General features: G+C 43.4%; 1 protein-coding gene across 9 annotated transcripts in view; it reads left to right on the forward strand.

Annotated features, from left to right (window-relative positions):
* The first annotated feature begins 6,232 nt into the window (after positions 1 to 6,232).
* The window catches only part of TBL1XR1 (TBL1X/Y related 1), a 172,856-nt gene continuing 162,827 nt past the window's right edge, over positions 6,233 to 16,261 (forward strand). For all 9 annotated transcript variants that reach the window (XM_073359336.1, XM_073359338.1, XM_073359337.1 and 6 more), the window contains exon 1: positions 6,233 to 6,414. The gene's annotated coding sequence lies outside the window, so the exon portion shown is untranslated. The remainder of the gene's footprint in view (positions 6,415 to 16,261) is intronic.

Raw genomic sequence — 16,261 nt, forward strand, 5'->3', positions numbered from 1 at the left:
AATAGATTCAACATTACAGTGTTTAGGATTTGTAAAGTTTATGACCTGCCAACCCTGACAATGACCTTTAAGAATATTGAGTGAAATTCACCCTTGCGCAGACAGATCAGCACAAGGCTTAGGCCCCACTTAAGTCTCACAGGAGACTGGGAATCATTAGCTAATTGTTACAAATGCACAACAAAAACGTTATAGGACAGCACTCCAAGAAATGCAGTCAGACTAGATACCTGCACTTCTCAAACGACTGGAGGCAATTGGCTTTTGCCCTTGGGTCACACAATGTACCCAGAGCATATAGAGAAATGACCACTCACTTTATTCTGGTATTACTCTCTTACTACTTACCCAAGAAACCAGAAAAGTCTCTTAGATCTCGGTGTGTATGTGTGTGCATGTGTATATTTGTTTGACAAATACCATATTATTTTGTAATGGAATCAGCTGTGCTCTGTAGATATTCACACATTATTTAAAAAGCATGCAATTTAAATAATTAAGTGGAACAGCTTCATAGGCCCAACATGTAAAATATACATGTATGAAAAATACTGTGTGTATTTAAACTATCTGCTTAAAAAAAAAGCCCTTCAGAACTGTTGGCACATATGCTCTCTTTCTAACATGCCTGTTGCACAGTATCTTGGCTGTTTTTCAAAATGCGTAAGGCATTACCAATCAATTGCTAGGCTAACTTAGAGATATAGGATTAGATCCCCAAAGGTGCTCAGTACCAAAGCAAACTAGTGTCTTGCCTCTTTGGCCCATAAAAATGGAATTCATTTTGTTGAGCTACAATTAGCGTAAAAGGTTCAAAGTTCAAAACTGGTGAACTTCTGTTTTTTTTTTTAACATGTGCACAGTACAATGATACATATAGCACATAATCCAATAACTCAGTGGTTCTCAAAGCCAGTCCGCCGCTTGTTCAGGGAAAGCCCCTGGTGGGCTGGACCGATTTGTTTACCTGCAGCGTCCGCAGGTTCGGCCGATCGTGGCTCCCACTGGCTGCGGTTTGCCGCTCCAGGCCAATGGGGGCTGCGGGAAGCAGCGCGGGATAAGGGACGTGCTGGCCGCCCATTGGCCTGGAGCAGCGAACTGCGGCCAGTGGGAGCCGCGATCGGCCGAACATACGGACACGGCAGGTAAACAAACTGGTCCCGGCCCGCCAGAGGCTTTCCCTGAACAAGCGGTGGACCGGCTTTGAGAACCGCTGCTATAACTGATCCCATGTATTTATCCCACAGGACTCTTTACATAAGCAAGGGCAAAATCCATTAACAAAGTTAACAGAATTGGGCCCATAATTACTTTTTTTTTTAAATACAGTGGCAAAGGTAGAAACCCTTACTCCAATGCATAGCCCCCCTGTTGAATGATTAAGGCTGTTGCTCCCATTTAAGTCAATGACCAACTTCCCACAGATTTCAGTGGTGTAGAATTAGGCCTTTAGATTGGTCAAAGTCTGCAAAACAGTTTTAGGATGAAATCACTATATCGATTTGTCATTGCTTTTTTTTTTTTTTTATTTGCTGGAAAATGTTAATAAAGCCACATACTACAGATCAATGCTATCCCAGAAATTTTTTTTGAGTGGGATACATTAATTATTAATCTTGTTGTTACTGCAATGCTTACCTGTCTCAAGGGGCATTGGGAGGGTTCATTAATTTTTGTAAAGATGTAAAATGCCATGTAAGTGGCCATAATTATGACTGAAGTGCTTTGAAAATGGAAACCATTACATGAATGCCAAGTATTATTATTTATGGAGCACTGACCGTGTGCTTGGTACTGTACAAATACAGTGCCTGATACTTCCAGCACTTGCTACAGGACATGGTACTCACCATCATTCATAATTCCAGCAGCAACTGCAGCGAGACTGCAGACAGATACCGAAGGGAGAACATTTTCCGATACGGTAAAACCCTGATTTGGGGATTAAGGAATTAATAAATCTCAAAATTACAGCAGGAACAACACATATACAGTAGAACCTCAAAGATACGAACACCAGCGTTATGGACTTACCGGACACCCTGTGGAACTAGAAGTCCTCAAACAGGCAGCAGCACAGACAAAAGGGGGCGGGCAAATACTATACTGCCTTTGGGCTTTAGCCAGGGGGGAGGGTTGGGACAGCAGCCACAGAGTGGAGCAGGGGTCAAGGCTGCAGGTGGGTGGTGGGGATCAGGGCTTCTGACCCTGAGGGCTTTAGATCGAGGCAGAGCTTTGGGGCTTCAGTCCTGCAGGGGATGGGGGGCTCGGGGCTTTAGCTACAAGGGAAGCGCCAGTTTCAGCCCCCGCACTCCCGCTTCTAGCTAAAGCCCTGAGCCCTGGCCCTCCCCTCCTCGCTGAAGCCTGGAGTGGAGCCATGGGGAGCCCCAAGTCCCAGTGCCCCCCGCAGGGCTGAAGCCAGGAACAGAGCTGTGGGGCTGAAGCCCTAAGCCCCGGTGCTCCCCCCAGCTCTAAAGCGCTGAGCCCCAGTGCTCCCGCTGGGCAGAAGCCCTGGCCTGGAGTCCCAAAGGTCAGAAGCCTCAATTCCCCTTCCCTTGCAACTGCAGCCCCAAAACCATGTGGGGCTGAAGTCCATAATAACTATTTCTTCAGAGTTAGGGACAACCTCCATTCCCAAGGTGTCCGTATCTCTGAGGTTCTACTGTATTGCAGCATAGCGCACTCCAGCGGTTTCTTTTTGTCCTTCAAACCCCTGTAAAGCAATATCCAATGTGTTGAAGGTATCGGAATGTGAAGGGATGTTGACTTTGTTCTTCATCAGCATCACTTTTCTTATGTGATTTGTTTTCTGTCAGGAAAAATAGTTTGTATTCAGAAGGTTGGTGTTTGGAAAATGAGGTTCTCCTGTAGTTGGAGAGAGACTGAACGTGATGCACAACGCGACACTAAAGTGCTCAATAATGAAAATAGTATTGTTGTTCAGAGGTGTGCTTGAACCATGGACCCAAACTTTGTGGGATTTCGGATCTAGTTCCTGATGGAACTGTTGTGGTTTAGCCCTCTTTCTATTTGCACGAGAGGGCTTGGAAACGTAATAGTGCTAAAGGTTATTATTTAATTAAATGTGACTCTCCAGGTTCTACATATAACCCAACTCCGTAAACCCTAAACACAGATTACTCATTTAACAACCCACTGTAAATAATCTTCTTTGTCCAATTACCCCATATCTCTCAACCCAGCCTCTCCTGGTAAACTGAGTTCAGCTGTATGCAGGGGCAAGAGCGTTCCCGGCTCAGAACAGAAAGTACAGTTCCCTATACCCAAGTCCTATTCCCCTGCTGCACAGCACTGCTGTGGAATCAAAGAAGGAAAGAGGTGGTCTCTCAAGAAGCCAGGTCCCAAATTATTTAGGGCTTTACAAGTCAAAACCAAATGCTGCCCTGCCCTCCAATCATTTAAGCATGTGCCTTGCCCTATTGATTCCATTAGAAATACTCACATGGTTGTAGTTAAGCAACTGTTTAAGAGTTGGTCGACTGGGGCCTCATTACAAACTTTTTATTTTAAAATTATTTAAGTGCTAAGATTATTAAAGTATTATGTACTAAAAAGCACTGTACAAGCTCTATAAATTATTATATTTTATATATATATATATATATATATACATACACACATAAATACACCTACTTGTTCTAGGCCCCTTGACAATTTTCAAAATTAAAAATCAATGTTTAAAAATATAACCATCCAGTACCAATCTGAACCCCAAAATCAGCTGGTCTTTACCTAAGGATATACAACTCACCCTCTGCAGAGTCCTCAACCCCTGTCTATGATTCAGCTGCCTTCAAAATCCCAGGAAACCAGGTGGACTCTGCAGCATGCCTTAAAGGCTGATAGCCTTGAGTTATTTTGGTCCAAGAATTAAATAACTTGAAAAGAGAAAGTGCTATCCTCCATAGGGGCTAAATATTTATTATTAATAACAACAAAACATTTAACAAAGACAAGGACCAGGGCCCTCAACCTTGTTGACAGCTGAACGATGCAGGGCCATCACTTTGTCCAGGTGGAGCATGGGGCAGGGGAGGGGGCGCAAAGGTCCACCTGTATGGATCAGCTGGTGGGATCCCACATCAAGCCCTAGGAATTAGAATGAAGGCAAAGTCCGCCTCTGCTGAATGGCAAAGTTGGAGCTACAGTGCAGTTCCTCAAGTCTGCTACTCTGGCCTGTGGGCTGGAAAAGCAACTGAGTCCCTCCACACCACTTACAGGTGATGATAGGACTACTGTGTCTCATCTTCTGGGTTGATCACAACACCTCACTTTACAAACCTGGCACAAAGAATCCCTCCATGGACCACATTGATATAGAGCCCCCTGCCATGCATCCTCATCATAGGCTTGGGTGGCGCAGAAGTCCTCATGCATACCTGCCTCATCAGTATGAATATCACCCCGGCCCCTGATCCTGCAGTCAGCTCCATGTGAGGTTTGTAGGGAGTAGGGCTCTGTGTAGGCTCAAGCCTCTGCACACGCAGATTCGACTGCAGGATCAGGGCCTGTGAGTGTGACCCACAAAGTGCTTTAAATTGCAAAGCACCGTGCAGTGATGAATGTGATTCACATTAATGAAGCTTACTTTTAAAAAAAACCCTGTGATATAAATGCTAAGTAGTATTAAAGCATCCTAAAACAAACAGCATGTGTGGGGCTAGACATTATTATCAATAAGAAATTTTATATTAAACAAGGAAGCTGTACCCTGATGTAATTGGATCAAGGCAGGTGCTCCCCTGAGCATGGGTGGAGTCCTGGAATCAGCCCATTCAGAATCAATTGTACGATTGGGGCCCGAATGCCATTGTTAATAATAAATGAAGAAAAGCATTTAAAACAATAAAGCATTAAATACATGCTAAATGCTAATGTTATGAAGTGCATTGGACATGAAACATATTCTGGAGGTGCTTAAAATGCGATCAACAATAAAACCACACTACCCAGCATTATTGCGCTGTGCAGGCTGTTTCATGGCTGCCGGGGTGCATGTGCATGGTCTTAAGGGAATGTATCTCTTTCAGTACTGGAACCCCAGCGTCCACCCCCACTCCTCCTTGCTTGCTTTTCTGGCGGCTGCTGGTTTGTACATCATTCATAATAAGACAACACCACCTGGCAGCATGGCTTAGTGTAAAGTGTTGCCAGGCCTTGGGAGTGTGTGTTCCTCGAGGCAGGGGAGGGTCGCTCCCTGAATGCTTCCCCCTCCATGCACGCTGCTTGCTTTGCTTTGTGTAGTCTTAATGATAAAACAATCCTGGGCAATATTGCCCGATACAGCTTGCTGCAAGGTGTGTGTGTGAGGTCTCCTTTCACTGTATTAGACCCCCGTGTCTCCCCCGCCCCCCGCTGCTTGCTTTGCTGACCCTCTGTATATCCTTAATAATAAACAGTGCCTGGCAATATTGCCTTGTGGAACTGGCTGGGAGTGGGCGTGAAGGAGGAGGGTCACCCCTCACCACACTGGCCCTCGGTGCCCCCCACTCCCCCTGCTTGCTTAGCTGGAGGGGTGCACAGTGCATCATAATACAGGTGCCCCGCCTGGCCATATGGCCTTGCTGCCCGGTGCTGGGAATGGGTGTGAGAGGGAAGGCGGGAGGAGGAGGGTGTCTCTCTCCCCTGCCGGGGAACCCCAATCTGCACCCTCCCGGGGGGCCTGTACAGGCCGCATGCTAAAGCAGCCCTGCCTGGCAATATGGCCTGGTGCAGCCCGCTTGGGGGGGGAGAGTGTGTGTGTGTGTGTGTGTGGGGGGGGGGGGGAGGGGGTGTGAAAAGGGGAGGGTCTCCCCTCCCCTGACTGCTTGGCTGGGTTTGTGCGGTGCCGCCGCCGCCGCCCGGCCTGCTCCTCCCCCCCCCCCCCCCAGCGGTCTCTCTCCCATTTCCGTGCGGCTGGCCACCCCGCTCCCCACCCCCATCCCCCCAGCGCGGAGTGTCTGAGAGCCGTTGGCTGCTCTGAACCGTTTGGCTCCTTCCCTTAGTAACAGCTTTCACATTCTGCCTCAATTCCTCCTCAATCTCAATCACACACAGCGATATTGCCTCCCTCCGCCCCCCCCGCCCCCCCCTCCTCGGGACTTGATCTCTCAGCCCTGCCCCCCTCCTCCCCCCCCCCCCCGGCTTGGGATATAATTGAATATCACAGCACGGTTTGGTGGCGAGTAATCCCCCCCCCCCGCTTTTTTTTTTGTTTTTTTTTTCTATTTTTTTTGTCTTTTTTTTTTTTTTTTTTTTTTTTGTGTGCGTGGAGTGGGGCACCTCAGCTGAGAGGGCGCTGGCATGTGTCTCTAGCTGTGCAAAGAGGAGGAAACCCAGGGTGCATTTCTTTTGCCTCCATTGCAAAGGAAAAGGGGGGAGGGCAAAAGCAGCCACTCAGCCATCAACTGCAAGGTAAGGACTTGGGGTGTTGTGTGTGTGTGTGTGTGTGTGTTTTTTTTGCACTAGCATTTAACCTCTCCTGGGCTGCATCAAGTGCATCCAAAGGGGGGGGGGTTATTATGGAGCTTCTTTGGGGGAGGCGGGGAGGGCTTTGGGGAAGTGATCAGGGTGGGTGGTGGGGGGGGGGAGGGAGCTGTGTTTGTCTGTTGCGAGTTGGGGTGGGGGATGGGCACCAGTGTAACCTGTCTTTATTTTTCAACTGGGTTCTTCCCCCCCCACCACCTTTTTTTTTTTTTTTTAAAATGTATTTTTGGGAGCTGGTGGTTTTAATTGTAAATGGCACCTCTTTTTAAAGCTTGTGGGGGGGGGGGCTTTCTTGCCCCTCTTCCCCCTTTCTTGTTTTTCCCCTCCCCCTCTCCCCCTTTTGGATTTGATTTTAAAGGCTTTAAGGGGAAAAAAAAAAAGAATTTGCACAAATTGAATCAAGGAGCCATCATGAGGCAGGCTGGTTTATAGCCTATTTTTAGGCTGATCTTTGTAAAGAAGAAGAATCTTTCTCCCTCCCCTCCCCCCAGTGCATATTTACTACTTCTAAAACCCGGGGGGGGGGAAGACCACCCAAAGTGTGACCTTAGGTTTGTATTTATTTTGCAGTCGGTTTATGGTTTGTGTCTGCAATATATAATGTTAAGAAAAGCTTGGGGAGAAATGGGCTTGTGTCTGAACTCATGCTGGAGTGGGGGAGGGGAATCTGTGTCCACACTTTCCTCTGTGTGATTTTTTTTTTTTTTAAATTTCCTTTTCAACTGTGTATGTTGTTTTCATTTGTAACTTAGAGGAGTGTGTTTCTTTTTTGTTTAACTCCCCTGGAGATATAGCCCTGGATTTAAGAGAAGAAAATATCTGTAGATGTAATTTTTTGTTTTAAAAGTGTAAAGTGCCAAAGTTATTGTTGATCAGTTTCCTGTTAAGTTCTGGGTGGAACATGATCACATCTTCTTTTACAGGGTAAGGGCTACATGTAAAAGACAAAACATGGGCCTTAGTTTATGGAAATAAGCCTTTATACCTGTTAATGGGCTGTGTGTGTGTTTTAAACTTAATAGTATCAAATATCCAAAATGAAGCAGGCAATCTTGTTCTGTGTATTATATATTTTAAAAAGATCTTTATGCCTAAGTTATGTATTTTTCTGTGCTGTTAATTGAATATATTTATCCATTGTAAATACAAAATATGTAGTTCATTCTACCATTTAATGGGATTAATTGTACATTGAAGTTGTTCCAGGTGAGTTAAATTTTCATCACCAAATTCCTTTAAGGAAAATTTATAAGATCATAGTCTCTTTATTGAGAGAGAGATTTGTACTTCATGACAGAGTCTTGTTGCTTGAGATTGAATGTTGAGTTTTCAAGATAAAGTTTCATCTGTAGGTTGCTGTGTAGGATTGCAGAGTGAAGTTTGCTCATAGAGTTTTTACTATCAGATGTACCCAACATCCTCATTTTACTGTCTGTATAAATCAAGACTTAACTGATTTATGGAAGAGATCACAAAATATACTCATTCTTTGCTGTTAAAGCATGAGAGGTAAAGAGTCATGATCTGGAAAATCCAGTCTTGTCACATAAAAATTAGCTGAGCCTGATTGCTGATACCTTACTGGTCTAGTATATAGAGTAGATATTTGAGGACAAAGCATATTAAAAAGGGAAGGGTCTTTATTATAGATAGGCCCTACCTAAAGCCCAAGGTCAATATCCAGAGAGCATGGCCCATCTAGAGAGAAGTGCTACAGGCAGAATTCACTTTTGGATTTTGAATAATGCCTGAAGTTTTAGGGCTGTCCAAGTTTTGGTCCTTGATTGTGCAGTGAACTTTGCAAAAGCTCAGATATTTGGTCTTGGTTTGGACATCTCCATATTTATCTTTTCAGCATACAGTTCAAACTTATTAAGGCTCAGATCCTGGAAACACTTATGCAGGTGCTTAACTTTAACCACAAGAGTAGTCCCATTGGTTTTAATGAGACTATTCATGAGCTTAAAGTTAAGCATGTGTTTAGGTGTTTGAAGGATTAGAGCCTGAGGTTTAAAAAAAGCTTTACTGTCAAGGTAAATCTGCTTAGTATGCTGTCGGTGTTATGTAAATAATAATAAACATTTTATGGTTTCCCAAAGTGATTGACTTTTTTTTTTCTTTTGGCTAAGATCTAATGAAATAACACTGTATTTTATTCGTAATCACAGACCATGAGAGTGTAGTCTCAGGTGGTCTCTTACATTTTGTTAGTTAGGGAAGTGCAGGCTTGTCTCCATGACCACATGGTTCATATGGGATTGTATCTTAGGAACTTTGTGGCAGGTCTCCCAAAATAGTATTCTGAACACCTGGAAAACATTTAGCATTCACTCCATAAGGGAAGGGGGAGGGGAAGGAAATACAATTTAAACATGTAAGAGTAGTTGGGACTTGGGTTCGTAATTTTAGAACATACAAGAGTTTACAGTTTGATTTTGTTCATTTAAATGTTTCTCTGCTTCACTGAGAGTAATAAATGCTGATCAAAATTATTAGACCTATTTGCTGCTCAAGGTCCCCCCCCTTAAAAACCATTAAAAATTTTCTTTCAGAAAAAAATTACAAATGCCACTTTTTTCTTCCAATGATTGATATTTCCTACATTGCTGTGAAGTTATAAAGGATTATATAAGTGCTAAGTATTGTAAAACTTTACTTGTGACTTTGTAATCATTACCAATCAGATAGATGTGATGGTAGAGAGCACTGTTAAATCCTACAAACGTGAGGAGCTGGATGGAGTAAGTTGAAATGGTTAAAACACGAATATATATATATATTGTGTGTGTATATATGTATATGTGTGTGTATATATGTATATATATATATATATATATATATATATATATATATATATATATATATATATATATATATATATATATTCACTTTGTTTTCAGTTAAGTTTTTCAGTGAGGAAGAACAGATCCAAGTGCATGTAAAGTAAATTGAAAGGTTACTTACACAGGAGTTCACATTCAAGTCAGATGCCCACTGTTATAAATGTTATAGAAGCAAATTAAGACCCAGTCCTACAAGAGGTTCCACCTGGATAGACCCACACTGAAGTCAGAAATTCTGAAAATACAAATGCACATGCTTAATTTTAAGTACATCAGTGACCGCCTTAGGGTTCTGTACACGTGCATAAAGTTGATCGTGAGAGTGTTTGCAGGATCAGGGTCTTAACTATACTTTCTGTAAACTGTATTGGGATGTGTGTGCATGAGAGAGAGAGAGGAGATGACTTTTTTTGGTGTGTACAATTAATTCCTACCAAAAGAATATATTTACTGCTTGTTGATTGTTATTTCTGTAGATATGGTAAAAATGCTTCTGAACTAGTATCTGGTGAGTGAGGGAGTGTAAAATAAACATACAGATCATTAAAAGGTGAATGACATGACTAGTGGACCTTCTGAATGACCACTTGTTGAATAAATAAGTCTGTTCCTGTGTAGCATTGCTGTATAAATAGGGCCCTACCAAATTCATGGTCCATTTTGGTAAATTTCACAGTCCTAGGATTTTAAAAATCATAAATTTCATGATTTCAGCTACTTAAATCTGAAATTTCATGATATTGTAATTGTAGGGATCCTGACCAAAAAGAAGTGTGTGTGGGGGGGGAGGGGCGGCGAGCCACAGGGTTATTGCCGGGGGTATGTGTGTGATACTGCTACCCTTGCTTCTGTGCAGCAGCTGGTGGTGGCGCTGCCTCAGAGCTGGGCAGCTGGAGAGCAGTGGCTGCTGGCCGGGAGCCTGGCTCTGAGGGCAGAGCCGCCACTAGCAGCAGCGCAGAAGTAAGGATGACATGGTATGTATGGTATTGCCGCCTTTCCTTCTGCGGAGCTCGGCCCTCAGTCAGCAGGCGCCGCTCTCCAGCCGCCTAGCTCTGGAGGCAGCAGCATAGAAGTAACGGAGGCATCGTATGGTATTGCCACCCTTACTTCTGTGCTGCTGCTGGCGGGGAGCTGCCTTCGGAGCTGGGCAGTTGGCCAACAGCCACCGCTCTGCAGTTGCCCAGCTCTGAAAGCAGCACAGAAGTAACGATGGCTATACTGTGACCCTCCTAAAATAACCTTGTGACCCCCCCCAACTCCCTTTTGGGTCAGGACCCCCAATTTGAGAAATGCTTGTCTCCCCGCTATAATCCCTATAGTATAAAGTAAACGTACACAAAAGACTAGATTTTTTTGGGGTGGAGGCCAGATTTCGCGTCCTGTGACGCACTTTTCATGGCTGTGAATTTGGTAGGGCTCTAAGTATAAAGTATCACATCTTCAGATGAATAGTTGAAAAAGGAATAACTACTCATTATTTCCTGTTGTAGGCTCAGGATCCACCAAAAATCTTGGCTTCCCCAGGTGCAACTTTCTGAACACTTCAGTGCGATGTTCTTTTATTTAAATTATCATAGTTTCCATAAAGAAACTTAGAGATAACAACTGTTTTTTCACAGACCATGTTTCATCCGAAGATCTCAAACAAGGTAGATAGGGGACTGCTTCACTCATCATGAAAATGTAGCCCCTGTGAGATAAAATATGGCAAAATAGTAAGTTGAAAATGTCTTACCCAGGTGAAGCTTCAGGAGAGTCTGCAGGGTTGGGCATTTGACTGGTGCAAAAATAATTGGTCAATGAACTGGTGAAATATTGGTCAAATGTCAAAAATAGTCAAATATTTTAAACCACTTTTTTTTAGAACAGGAACAACAGTCACACAAAGAATAAGACTTGATGGTCCCCTGTAGGCATAACCCTAGGTACTTATGCCTTTATTACAAAATAAAAAGTTAGTTAACGGAGTTATTTTAACTCAGAAAAATGGGCAATATAATGAAATAGTGATCTGAAAAATGGAAGAATGTCACTGTGATATAATCCCCAAAATAGGCCACCACGTACATCAGGTAATTCTTGCTGGAATATTTGGCAATATTTGACCATGGTCAATTGTATAAATGTAGTATTTATTTTGGCAGAATGTGATACCTAATTGTAACTTGTTAGGACACTGAAACTGTGTCTTCACTAGGAAAAAAAGGTGTGCTCTTCGCTCCTGTTAACTAATGTGAGATGAAATCCAAGTGAATACAAGGCCGAACGTAGTTTTGATATGAGTTAACTGGTCGAGTTCAAGACCAGGCTCCCTGGTTGTCTTGAACCTGACCTGCCATCAGGGAGCCTGGTCTTGAACTCGACCAGTTAACTCATATCAAAACTACGTTCGGCCTTGTATTCACTTGGATTTCATCTCGCATTGGTTAACTCGAGTTAAGATCACGCTTTTTTCATAGTTCAGACAAGGCTGAAGTTGGTTTCAAAAAGGGGATTTTTAATGACCATGAGTGGTCAGAAGTTTAGTTTTAGCTATCTCTGAAAGACCTGCAGCATCATAATGCCTGACGTCTCCTAAAACAGTGATTTGGATACTGCTACTGCTACTTCAGGCTCTTGTGAGACTCTTTAGGTTCCCTGTCTTCGTAATGAACCTCTGTTCTGGGCTTGTGATCTGGTGTCGGGAATTGGATGTGAACCAGTCCAAGTGGCATTATGGATTAGAGAATGTACAGTTACATGGGAAGTGGTGTGCTTGTACAGATAAGGTGAACTGGTACTGTCATTGGCTGAAAAACATACTGAAGGGGTTTAGGTCAGGACTGACTTGGAAGGAAGATTTCTGCTTACTGAGTCACCAACACCACAATATGGAGCACTCATGCATCTTTAGAGGTTTTCCATGCAACTACTGAGCCATCCTGACAGATCCTAGTTTTGACATCTGAAAAGATGATCTTATACCGTGAAGCTGCTTAATGCATTAATTTTTCTTTTTAAGAGTATGAATTAACACCTTTGTTTGGAAAAGAGAAAATCTTGGGTAGACATTGATGGTCATGTTTTCAGATGCTGAGCACCCATAGCTCACTTTGAAGTTTGTGGGAGCTCTGTGTGCTTAGCCCCTCTGCAAATCAAGCCCTAAGTGTATTTCACTGGCTTTTGCAAACTTCAGTTCAGGCTATAAGTCCTATTTCTGTTGGGTGTCATGATAGTGAAAGACTACCTCCCCCTTTGCAGTCTGTGACTTGAAATTTAGAGTGTGTTCCATTGTTGTAATTTTTTTCCCTCCATGTTGCAAAAGAGTGATCTTGATTGATATTGATGTCTAGCTGTAAACATTCAGAATAATCCACAGAACATCCTGGGTGTCTTGTTTGTTTTGTTTCTTTTATGATCCAAAATCCAGTTCAGCCTCTTTTCTATGTACTACATTACGGAGAAACTCCAAATAACCTGTCTGCCATAAGCAAGCATTTTGGAATACGACTTTGGATAGCTGGAACTGCATTGCTAGACATTTTAGTTGGTCTGCTGGAGCTGTGTATTAGGCTTCCCCACCCCCTCTGGCGAGGCAGGCAAGCAGCTGTTTTTGCAGCTGATGCTAGTGCTGCTCTTAACCCATTGGTGGGGCTGCAGAATGATTTAATCACCTCCCCAGTAGTGTAAGTTGCATTTAAAACTCATGTTGAACTCCCACTGACATCACACTGTTGTAAATCTTATGAATTAAAACTACCAAATTGATTATGGAAACTTTTTTTTTTCTTTTACATATGCAGTTGCATTGTTTGTTGGCAATGGCTTGAAACTACATAGCACAGTCTCACAAAAGCTCATGCTCAGATAAATTTGTTAGTCTCTAAGGTGCCACAACTACTCCTTTTCTTATAGCACAGTATATTTCCAGAGCCTTATTCAAGGGGAGAAATAAAATTTCACTTTACTGGTGAAAAGTGAATGGTGCTAAGTACTGTACCTGACATGAAAACTGTGGACCTCAGCCTTGAGAGACCCTAAATTTTTAACTTTTTGAATATGTTGTGTTCCCTTGACATTCAAACAGGCAGTGTTAAAGTTCACGTTCTTCAGATGGGCAACCTATCGTCACCAAATCATGTGAGCTGGGGATTCTTGCAAACACAGATGCACTTGAGGTGAATGTCAACACCCCAGTGGCTCAAAAGGAAGAGTTGGGCAGGGAAAGTTGAGGGACTGTGTTGAAGGGCACTTAGTGCCAGAATGATGCTGGGTGGCCTGACTGAGGAGTGAAATTGAAGATGTTTCCTTTTGTCCCTCATTTTGGAGGGGCCAATCAATGTTTGTCTATCAGGATGATTTCTAAAAGTATTTGTTTTCCTGTACAAATAGATATCAAAGGCGGGATTTTTTTGTGTGTGTTGGCCTAGCCTCTGCCCCTATTGGAGCAAATGCATTTTTGTCATTGACTTTCAATGGGGAATACTGTTGGCCCAACTCTGAGTGATCTGAATTCCTACACCAAAATATCAATACCACATCCCAGATCTGCTCAGCAAAGAAGACGACTCTCTATTTGAGGTTTAGCCAAAAATTGTTGGGAGGATTTAGTTTTGATGCTGCATTAATTTTTTTTTTTTTCTGTCTAGGTGTGTGGGCGGTAAAGGAGGTCAGTGACAAAAATTAGGTTTAGAAGTTCTTGAGCATTATTTGTCCCATATGAGGTTAAAGGAAGTATTGGTGGCTCTCCATTTGGCAATAAATCCTTCTGTCTGCAGTGTTTTGTACAGAGACTACTACTATTAAACAATGAATCATAGCTAATTTTTGTATGGATGTCAACATTCTTATTCTATTGCAGAGGTTCCTGCTGGGAGTCTTAACATAAACACACATCCCTAAATAAAAGCTCTTAAACCTAGATTTTACTTGGAATGTCCTTTACAAAAATACAGAACTTGCTGTGGTTATCCGCAAGAACCTTTCACATCCTGTTTTTCAGAGTGTATTTTCAAATTTAATACTGTAGTGACTTTTAATATATATATTTTTTTAAATTCACTGCACAGGTGTAGATAATGCAAAAGGCAGAGAAACATTTGACATCAGCATTAATAAACAGTTTGCCAAACAAGTTATGGCAGGGGTGGGCAAATGTTTTGGCCCGAGGGCCACATCGGGGTGCGAAACTGTATGGAGGACCAGGTAGAGAAGGCTGTGCCCCCCAAACAGCCTGGTCCCCGCCCCCTATTCACCCCCTCCCACTTCCCGCCCCGACTGTCCCCCTCATAGCCCCCAAAACATCCAACCCCCCTGCTCCTGGTCCCCTGACTGTCCCCTCCTGGGACTCCCTGCCCCAAACTGCCCCCCCAGGATCCCACCCCCTATCCAACTCCCCTGTCCCCTGACTGCCCCGACCCCTATCCACACCCCCCCCCCCGGACTCTCATGCCCTATCCAACCCCCCCTGTTCCCCGACCCCTGACCACCCCAAAACCTCCGCCCCATCCAACCTCCCCCTGTCCCCTGACTGCCCCCGGGATCCACTACCCAACCTTGCACCATTGTGTGCGCGCTGCTGCCGCCCCCTTACCATGCCGCTCAGAGCAGCAGGAGCTCGCAGGCCTGCTGCCCCTGTGGCTGCGGGGCAGGGGGAACAGCGGGGGGAGGCGCCAGGAGCTCAGGGGCTGGGCGGGACGGTCCTGCGGGCCAGAGTTTGCCCACCTCTGAGTTATGGTAACAACATATATTTGGTAGCAACACATTAGCTGTTTCTAACTGCTAATATAACACCCTGGTATGGATTATAGAAACAGGCTGCACCTTGATTTGAACAGGCTGATTGTGTAGAGATAGCACTTGATTCTCATTTCATTTTAGGTGTGTGGTAATCCACCTACATGTAGCAATTGTTTGATATTTCTTGTTTCAGTTCTGAATTCATTGCACTGTGTAAGCAGAAAGAGTTTATAGCAACATAACCTCAGTGTTTTAAAGTGAAATACCACTCAGGCTATAAATTCCAAAGAAATTGCCCACCAAGCAATTTTAGATTGGTTTGATGTGACACAAAAAGAGATCTGCTGCTAAATTTGAAGATTAACATAAACCAACAATTCTATCTCAAGGACACTCACCATTACTGGAAATAATTTGCTCATTCATTGGTGAGTTGTAGAACCCACCTTCGTCTTTTCATTATTGCATCTGCTACTTGTGTAGATTGTAAAAGGTCTTTGGTGCCTTACTGGAAATATCCTTGCATTTATGTGCTTCATGTTGGCAAAATCCATGTTGTTTGGTTCTTCCGGTGTGTCCCCATACTAGGTTATTTTTATAAGGTTTATTTATTCCAGTTCATCAAGTACCTGTGCAAAGTTCTCAGAGCTTTCTTACTGTGTACATGCTGTATTCATTATAACTTAGACTCTCCACCATCAAAAAAACCCTTGCATACTCAGACCATTCAACAGCCCCATTGAGCTTTCCATGCACCATAAATAATATCCATTTTTCATCTTCAAGTACATAAAAGGTTGTTACAAGGAGGAGGGAGGAAAAATTGTTCTCTTTAACCTCTGAGGATCGGACAAGAAGCAATAGGCTTAAATTGCAGCAAGAGTGGTTTAGGCTGAACATTAGAGAAAAACTTCCTGTCAGAGTGGTTAAGCACTGGAATAAATTGCCTAGGGAGGTTGTGGAATCTCCATCATTGGAGATTTTCAAGAGCAGGTTAGACAAACACCTGTAAAGGGATAGTCTAGATAATACTTGGTCCTGCCATGAGTTCAGGAAACTGGACTAGATGACCTCTTGAGGTCCCTTCCAGTCCTGTGATCCTATGATTCTATCTTCTGGGTGAACAGATAGCCTTTGGGGCATGTAGTAAGGCCTAACAAACCCGTGTTCTCTGGGTGGGTCAGGTGGATATTACTAGCTATTTCCACTGAATA

Source organism: Lepidochelys kempii, chromosome 9, assembly GCF_965140265.1.
Source record: "Lepidochelys kempii isolate rLepKem1 chromosome 9, rLepKem1.hap2, whole genome shotgun sequence".
Classification (NCBI taxonomy): domain Eukaryota; kingdom Metazoa; phylum Chordata; order Testudines; family Cheloniidae; genus Lepidochelys; species Lepidochelys kempii.